We start from the raw sequence: 9,699 nt of genomic DNA, 5'->3' as shown, positions 1-9,699 counted from the left end.
ACAGTATAGCATTTAGACAATAGCATTTGGTCAGTTTGGAACAGAAAGTCAACCAGACAACATCTCTCTAACTTCTACCAAGAGGCTGGTAAGAGGTCGCAAAACGAACCGCTACTGCCCCATTCTGTGGAGAGGATGGCAGTTATTGGCCATCAAGCCAATCAGAATCCCATGCTTCCTTGTTTTTCTACTGATGTGATTTCCTTTCAGCTGTACCCAACTTTTCTCGGCCAACACGCTGGTTGACCGTCCACACAGCGAGCTTCCCTGGTCACACGGCTCTATGGGAGATGAATGGACTTCCACTGACGCACGGTTATTTCATTGTGAAACTTTCCTGGAAGTTCCCCTGGGTTGACACAATATATAGTCAATCTCTTTTTCAACTCTTTGTTAATTGAATGCAATTCAATTTATAAACACACTAAGAGGTAGGTTATTGTTCTCATTAGTGCCCTGCAGCACACAGGACGTTATTTATCTTTGGCACTCCACAGGTCATTCTGACTCTTTATGCACCGCAGGTAATTTGCATGGCTGTCTGTCCTTGTTAGAGTGGTGTGCAGACAATAGGGCTCCACAAACATTAAGGCAGCACATAGTGTGGCACTTACACTGCTGCAATTGATTAATAATTTCTGTGTACCATTTATAGATTTAATTAAAGGAATACCACTTGTGGATTTGCTATAGCATAATCTTTACACTGACAAATTTACATAAATATATATATATCAATCACACCACATGAAATTATACATTTAAATAACATTTTCCTCCAAAATGAAAATTACAGTAACTACAGCCCTGTAAATCAGCATGTATGCAACCAAGAGGGATTTTATCGTTTTATATATTTTATGTATGGGAAACATCTTCAAAATGTTGTGTCGCCCACTTAAATTGAGATAAAACTTGTTGAATGTTGCCATATCTTCCAAGGTTCTGCCAGGTTTTTCAAATCTTCTTAGTGTTGTATGATTGCAATGCATTCAGAAGAGCTTGTTGATCTTTTGTTGCCTTTTTTTTTATATAGATGTTTATTTTGATACTGTGTGTATGGAACTGGCTTATTTCCTTTTTTAAATCCTTTGTAAAGCACTTTGTAACTGTTTTGAAAAGTGCTCTAATATATAAATAATACAATATACTGTAAATAAAGATGATTATTATTATTATTATTATTATTATTAGTAGTAGTAGTAGTAGCAGTAGTATTAGTTGTAGTAGTAGTAATAGTAGTATATTCTTATAATGAAATTACAGGTGTGACAGATGTGATGTAAGTGACATTGAACTTTGCAGTAGGTTCCCATATTACCCAATCGGCAACAAGTCTCATTCAGCAGCCAATAGTGTTTGTGGAACACTATACATTACTTCTAATCTCAATATTCAATGAAAGATGTGAATATTACAGGAATAGATTGTGTGTGGCCTTGTGATGAGAAATAACAAATATTTCATGATTGCTTTTTTGACTAATGTCTTTTATTAGTAAGCCATTTTGAGGACACTTGAAATTAAAAACTGTGGAGTGGGGCCAGAAGAAGTAACAGCCACGGGATTTACATGAGGTTGAGAAAAAAGTGTTCTCCTTCTCCTCTCCTTCTGTTCATCTTGATTGGTCCATCTTATGTGCAACACTGGTCACATCCTTGGATTATGTGATTAGTCACTTCAAACAGTGCATGGGGTAACAGTCATCCTGGACAAAATGCATTTTTTGAACATGCATACCCCCTTCGGTGATTTTGTGGAGCAAGGTTAATCTAGTGTGACTACAGAGTTTCAATCTGCTTCATTCTATGCTTTCACTTGCTTTAGTCTTGTAGGCATCCAGTTAAAATTGCTTTTATCTGCTAAGTATACTAGACAAGGAGTTTTGTATGTAGATAATCTCTTAAAACCTTGTGGTCACTTTCTAAAAGCTAACTTGTTTAGCTGCTTAAAACTTACTTCACACTAGTCTGTGAAGCATAGGACCATCCTCTGCTACACAGCCAGCTGATTAGCTGACTCACAGGATCACTGGTCCAATTTACACCAGACTTGCCCATCCTGATGGGGTTCCTACACAGGTCTGGAAAGTCTGGAAAAGCATGGAAAATGAGTATTGGAATTAAGTTTGAAAACATATATCAAGGTGCTATCAAGATCCATCATTTTGAACACTGGCTAACATCTTAAAATCCAGTCAAGGAGTTGAGGTTCGGAAAAAATGAAAAATGAGTAGGATGAGTAGAGACCGCCAATAGCCAATGAGAGGCCAGCATACAGCGAGGTCAGTGGGGTCCGCCAATAACCAATGGGAGCCCAGTTTACAGTTAGGTGCGTGTGTTGCTGTGATTGTCTGGAGATTAGAGGTGGTGACATCAGCAGCAGGATGATCTCAGTTATATTAAGTGTGCCATACCACATCCTGCCTAATCGTCTAGTATGAGCACATTCACCACAAGAGACAACAAATCCATCATTATGTGTGTGATCTAATGCCTTTTCAAAATTGGTTAGGATATTAAAAGTTGTCTCACGTGTCCCCAGGGCACTGTGGTTCTCCCTGCCAGAGAAGTTGTTCAATTCTATATTTAGTCTTCTCAATAGCCTACTGCTATCTTCTCTGTTACCTCTCTTCATGTTTCTGATCACCACTTTATTTCCTTCTCCATTCTGCTCTACTGATCCCTCTCCTGTCATCACCACATAACCTGCAGTTTCTCCTCCACTTCCACATTTCTCTCTGCTCTCTCATCCTCATTTGTCAGACCTGCCATATGTATCCACCTTCCCCTTGACTGTCTGAAGCCGGTTGAACATACAAGTAGCACAAGACTGGCTTACTGGATGACCTCTCTCACTTTCACTATCTTCTCCTTGTCTGCTTGTCTGCTGCTACCAGTCCAAAATGCAATCATTTGCTTCTAACCCCCAAGATGTTCTCCATCTTCTCCTCTCTTCTCAACCCCCTCCACCTACCCATCCCTTCTCTCTATGCTGAAGACTTTGTCACCTTTGAAGCATCCAAGGCTCCTTCTCCAAGCTTCCCTCTAGCTCTTCTCATCTCTCTCTCGCTTACTGTCTGCTTGCCTCGCTGACATCTGCAGTTGAATGCCTCAAAGTCAATCACAAGACTCTTTCCCCCCCCCCCCCAAGATATCCTGCCCTCGACTAGTCCTCTCCATCACTATTAACAAGACCATGGTGACTTCTGCCTAGACAACCAAGACTCTTGGTGGGACTCTAGACATCCATCATGCAAGGCCCACTTTGCAGCTGCAAACCCAATCCTGCATTTTTTACACTCTACAACATCCATTGAATCAGATTCTTCCTCACTAGTTGTCTTCCCTTTGCACTACTGTAACTTACTCAGAGTAGGTCTCCCAAAACTCTCCCATCTGGCCCTTTGACTCATCCAGAATGCTGCAACTCACCTCGTCTTCAACATACAAATTATCCCATGTCACTCCTGTCCTAAACTCCCTCCAGACCATGGTCTAGTCCTACACCTCCATACCTCCAAACCATGATCCAGTCCTACACCCCCATTCCTCCAGACCATGGTTCACCCCTACACCTCCATACCTCCAAACCATGATCCAGTCCTACACCCCCATTCCTCCAGACCATGGTCCAGTCCTACACCTCCATACCTCCAAACCATGATCCAGTCCTACACCCCCATTCCTCCAGACCATGGTCCAGTCCTACACCTCCATACCTCCAAACCATGATCCAGTCCTACACCCCAGTACCTCCAGACCATCGTCCAACCCCACATCCCCCTACCCCCAGGGCATGGTTCAGTCCTACACCCCCATTCCTCCAGACCATGGTCCACTTCTGGTCTTCACTCCACCCAGTTTCCACTCTTCTCTCTCCTGGCTTTTAGCCAGAATAGCAGAGTCACTCTTATGCCGTAGACTGAAAACTCATATTTTCCAGAAGCACCTTATGTCACCTTCTCCCCACTGACTGATATCCCTATCATTGCGCTCCTCACTCTATTTGCTCTAAATAAAAATCCCTTCTATCTCTCCCTTTAGTTCTAATTTAATTTATTTTCCTTGCACTTCGCTCTGAAACCATCATTCTGTGGTCACAGGAATATGGTTGGGGCACTATGGTTCTGATCCTTGCACTCTGTACTATTGGTTGCTTGCAACTTGGGGGTCTAGGAATTGAACTTTTAGAATGTTTGCAACTCCATCTAAAGTTTATTTTTCACTCCAATCCTCCCAGCCTTGATGTGAATGCGTGAAGCCTCACTAATGGGTGACAAGCCTTCACCCCATTTTAGCTGGCCATCATTGGAGACAGGCCTTTATTTCATCTGCAGCTTACATAAAAACAAAGACTCCATGAGTGATTTCTGTAAACAGAGACATATTTGTGGTTAAATTGAATGCATAGCCTGCAATGCTGGGACACCTATGCATACCTGTGTGATTTTGTGCTGCTGAAGTCACAGTTGTGGAAAAAGTGTTTCTCTGCTTTCAATCTGATTTTGTCAGATACTGCTGTAAAATTTAATCTTGTCAGGGAGTGATTTCTCTGAACTGTGGAGTCGAATTGAAACATCCATCAGCATGTTCAAGCAGACACAGCTTGGGTGCAATCACAGCGTGACAGCTTCAATACAAGTTACAACACTGCAACCACTTCTGATGTACTGTGCATGGTGGATACCCTTGGACTAGGAAAACTGAGGCAGGGGCTACTCCCAAATAAATGGAAGATAGTGAAGTTTGAGGAAATAGGAGATGTGGACCAAAATAAAACTAGAATCAGGAGAAGGAAAAGTAAAAGCAAGGCAGTCAGAGAACTGCAACATCTTCTGTGCCCACCGATATCTAAACCCTCCTTGATCAAAATCACAATTTATTTTTGTTCTACGGAGCATCTGTCTTAAAGGTTTTGAAAAATATCTTGGTAAATGAATACACAAGAAAACACAAAAAACAAATAAACACAATATACCTCAGCATATTCAAGATGAAATGACAAAACTGAAAAAAAGTTCCTTTCTTTGGTACTTTTATATCCATAGCATGACAGCATTTGTGTGTGTGTGTGTGTGTGTGTGTGTGTGTGTGTGTGTGGGTGCGCGCAAGCCATTGTGAACTCTAGAAAAGAAGATGATACGGACCCCACTGCACTGCTGACACAGGAAAGGAAGCACAGCTTGTCAGTAGTTTCCTTTTTCTTCTACTTTTCAAACACAAAAAAAAACTGACAAACTGACTGCAATGTGTGAGGGGAGTGAAGTTAATACAGCAGTGTGCTTGGAAGGACAGAAGTGACATTTCAGTGCACAGTTATGACCCTCAAGGCTGCTTGAAGGCCATGTTGACAGAACAATCTCAAGCCAGTGAACTGTATCAAGCATGCCATCTATTGGCACTGCTACATCGCCTTCAAGGAAAAGCAAATAACTGCATGGAAACTGCAACTCCACGGAAATAGTCTGCTTGGACATTTCATTAATGTCTTTCCAAATCCCTAGAAGGCCGTGTTAGAGAATGTTCATTAAAGATTCAACTGATTACTCACACAACAAGCCTGCTAATGGACAAGTGGAGGAAATTCACTTTTAAACAGACTGTGTCCCCTTGTAGAGCTTGTTCTCTTCCAACCCACGTTCAACTCCTTTGCATGTGAAATTAGTTTGGGCATCCAGCTGATGGCTGACAGTCTGTTGCCTCTCTGCAGCCCGGCCTGGGGACAGTAGGGGGGAGGCCTCCATGGTCAACGAAGCAATATGAAATGTGGCCACAGTTGTTCTGCGATGTGCACAGCTGTAAATTACATGTGCCAATTAGTCCTCAGACAGAGCAAGGTGCCGCCATGCATGGCTTTATGGTTCACCTGCAATGGCCACCCTAGGCAGCTCCCAGCGGGTGGTCCAGCTCCCACCCTCCTCTGAATTAGGGATGCACAGCACAGCTGGACAGCTACATTTACATACATGGAGCAACCCCGCTATTAGCCAAACACCAGTCTTAGTGGGTTGAGGTGTTTACATGAACATTTGATACCCTAAGATTGAGTTTCCCTGCTGCCATGAATAAACCAGTTAACAGAATATTCCCCCTTCCTCTTTGACTGAGCAGTAGTAGCTTACTTCTATGTCACTATGTCTTTTGTTGACATCAAAATATACCCATAATGTCTGAATGAAAACCCAAGTGAAAGTAGTAAGATGTTTCCATGGCACACTAACCTGTTCAATATGGGAATAAGCAAGACATCTTAACCAGGTTTCTCATAATCAGTATGAGCTTACCTGGTTATTCTAACCCAGTTATGATGTTTACATGCATCGACTGGGTTGAGTAACTGGGTTAAAAAGGGAATTTTCTGTGCATGTAAACATACAGCTGATACTAAATATTTATATTTCTGTCTGTTTGGCCGTCTGCCTGCCTCCTGTCTGAACTGCCTCCTGCCTTTCTTCAGTGGCATCAGAAACCCAGGAGTGAGGGAACACTTTGTTCCTACTATAAGAGCATTGTGTTGCAGACATATCCAGCACAGTGGAAAGAACAGGCATTTGCGCAATGCAGGACCTTGGGCATCTTTTTGAAGCTGTGCAGCTTCAACAAGAAAGAAAAACCTAATTAAAAAAAAACTAATCTCTTCTCTATTTCCTCTCTGTTTCTCTATCTCTCCTTCCCCTGACTCTGCTGTATTCCTACGATAGTCATAGCAATTCTTATTCACATATGTTCAAGTTTGTTTTCATTTAGTTTAGATTAGTTATTTTAGTTCAATTTATGTTCATCTAACATAACATATATTTAACCAGGCTGGTGGTTTAAGAATAAATTCTTACTTTCAAGTACATCACTGCCAAAGGAGATTTGAGGATAAATGCCATCTGATTTGAGCTGTTATCTTTAGAGTAGACAAGTACCAGCCTCAAACACTGTCATGTTTTCCTTCAGTGTACCGCTGACAGCTTATTGTCCCATTTCTTCTGTCTTCTGTTCCCCTGTGACAATGCTCCTACTGCGACCTTAAAGACTAACTACAGACTCTCGTCTCTCTTCTCTCTCTCTCTCCTCTGTCTGGGCTCTGGCTTCACTCAGATGACTCAGAACAGCGGTAGGCCATTAAACCCATTCCCTGGGATGCAATACACAGGCTTACGTCAAAGAGACAGTCACTGCCCCACTGTTCTCCCCATAGATATAGCCCCATTGCCCCATCTTATTTTACCAGCCTTGGAAACATACAGACCTCATCTTACCCTCATGAAAATAATCAGAATTACTTTATTTCCCCAGTACAATAAATGCACAGTTTGTCTTGTTGGCACTGGTGCAGGAACAGCAACTTATGCAGAAAAATAAGTACATGCTGACACAGGCTACAGGGACAACAGGACCTTACATTCAGCAGATTGGAGTTTTAGTTCAACAAACATTTCTCAGATGCAGAGTCTCATTAGTTGAATTATACCTCAGTGGGTGGAACCAAAGAACCGCCATTTTTCAGAGCGCAAGTTACCTGGCAAACATGAATGGCAAAGAAGGAAATCTGGTCAAAATACAACTAAAAATATCAATGGCAATGACATTTATGATGTTGGAAGGTCAACAGGCTAGCTAACTAGCATACCTAGATACCTATAAGCTAGAATGGCTAGTTTGAACGTGGAAGGTCAGCTAGGCTAACTAGCTAACCGAGAAAACAGTATGGCTAGATTGTAGGCTACTTCTTCAGCGAGCAGCAAAAGCTCTAGTCTCCATAATATTAGCTTCCTCCTCTCTCACCTCTTGCCTTTTTCACTTGACTCCATTGTAGCCTCTATGGAAAATATCTCAATGTGACAATATGCCATCTACGTTTAGCCAGTTATCCACAGGAATAAGAATAATACACCACCAAACAACAAAATGGACCCAGAAATGCAAAGTAGAATAGCTGTTTGTTTTTTTTAACAACGTTCAAGTGTTTTAGGATAGATTTTTCGTTTAAGTTTATAGAGATCATTAACATTAGACTTGCCATAGCTTGAGTACTTGTTGAGTTACATGCATACAGTATTAGTAGTAATTCCTCTCATTTATTCAGAGTCACTCTTGGTCATATGCTTTTCATTTCGAGCTGGGCTTCAGTGTCTGGGAAGCACTGTACGATTGTCTTCACAGTCTTTCAGACAGCCCAAAACCTGTGGTAAGCAAACATTCTCTTTCACTAGTACTGTAGTTATTTGATGGCCCTTGGTGACCCAGAGTAGGCATACTATAATGCCAAAGAAATTGCACTCAGTCCTGGAATCTTAGTGAGCAGTGCATGAAATAAACCTTTTCACCCACTGGCGAACATAATAGAAGGAGAGCTTGTGAAACATATATTTAAATATTTTATTTCTTATTCAATTGTTATTATTCTAATTTAATGAATTACAATACCGTAAATGATAATATTGTCAAGTTTAACAGACTGTTAAAAATGACAACATTATAATTGCCAGTTCAATCATTATAATACATTATAATTAAAATCAATAGACTCTAACACTATAATAATAGTCAGTTTTAACAGTTTTAACTATTGTCAGTTGAGTAAAGAAAGTCTTTTTCATTTTAAACTTTCACTTGTGAAACTAAACCATTATACAGGTGAGAACAGACAAACAACTGTCACAGTTACATGTGATATCAAAGCTGGCAAAAACTGCCATCCTGTACACTGACATCCATGATCATTTTCCGGTCTTCCATTTTACCTTATAAGGGAATGGAGTGATCAGTGTAGAGTATTCAACAAAAGAAAATAATCTTGGTTGTTTCTAGCTACATTTAACTTTTTTCACAAATGATTCCCCTTAGGTAATACAAAAAAGCAGCTATGGATATGTTGAGTAAACCTTGGTTTATTGCAGGCCTGCGGAAATGCAGCCAATTACAAGAGTGCAGAAATAATCTAATAGAAATTACAGGAATAAATTCATGTCAGTGTACAACATACCAGTCTTGAGCACTTAATAAAAAATGTTGTGTATAAGGGTAGCAGATGAAAAAGATAGTTGTTGGTTTAGAACTGAGTTAATGCAGAATTTCGGAGTTGGAACACTGTGTTCTGCTGTGAGTCTAGCCTTTGAGTGGATTGATGTTAAAAATAACAGAAAACACACTTCCCTTCCTTTGGTATGTTTTCTACAGTACACGCTTAAGGCTGTCATTGAAACTGTCAATACAAGTGTCAGGTGGCTTCTGGCTTGTATAAACAACCAACTGTCACCTCTTTACTGTCAAAGTGAGAACAAGAGGGAATTTCAGTCGAATCAGTTTTGAGAGCAAGGTCTACTCTCTCAATATACTGAAAATCCTTACATAGAAATAGGCACTCCACCAATAGACTTCCCACAATAATGAACAGCATTATAGTTAGGCATATAGAGCACTTAGGCCCAGATTTACTAAAACCTTTGCAATGTTCAAAGTCAGCACTAAGACTTAAGTGCAAGACAATTTGTTGGACAAATCAGGAGTTATGTTATTGGTTTTGCACCCATTAAAGGCTTTAGTATATCAGGGCCTTAGACTCCTATGTTAATGAAGTTTCTGAGAGAGCCACAACTGAGAATTCACGATTAAGGCAAGACAAATAATGTAAAAGATGGTCTTGGTTTTCAGCAAGACCATGTTTGGGCGAAATGTCAGAGAAGAGGGTTGTTGAGTCCTAGAA

The sequence above is a fragment of the Centroberyx affinis genome, unplaced genomic scaffold (assembly GCF_046629955.1).
Source record: "Centroberyx affinis isolate AG114_WGS23_722 - 3 ecotype Tasmania unplaced genomic scaffold, CSIRO-AGI_Caff_v1 ptg002023l_1, whole genome shotgun sequence".
NCBI classification, from domain to species: domain Eukaryota; kingdom Metazoa; phylum Chordata; class Actinopteri; order Beryciformes; family Berycidae; genus Centroberyx; species Centroberyx affinis.
Note: the sequence above shows the minus strand (reverse complement) of the source record.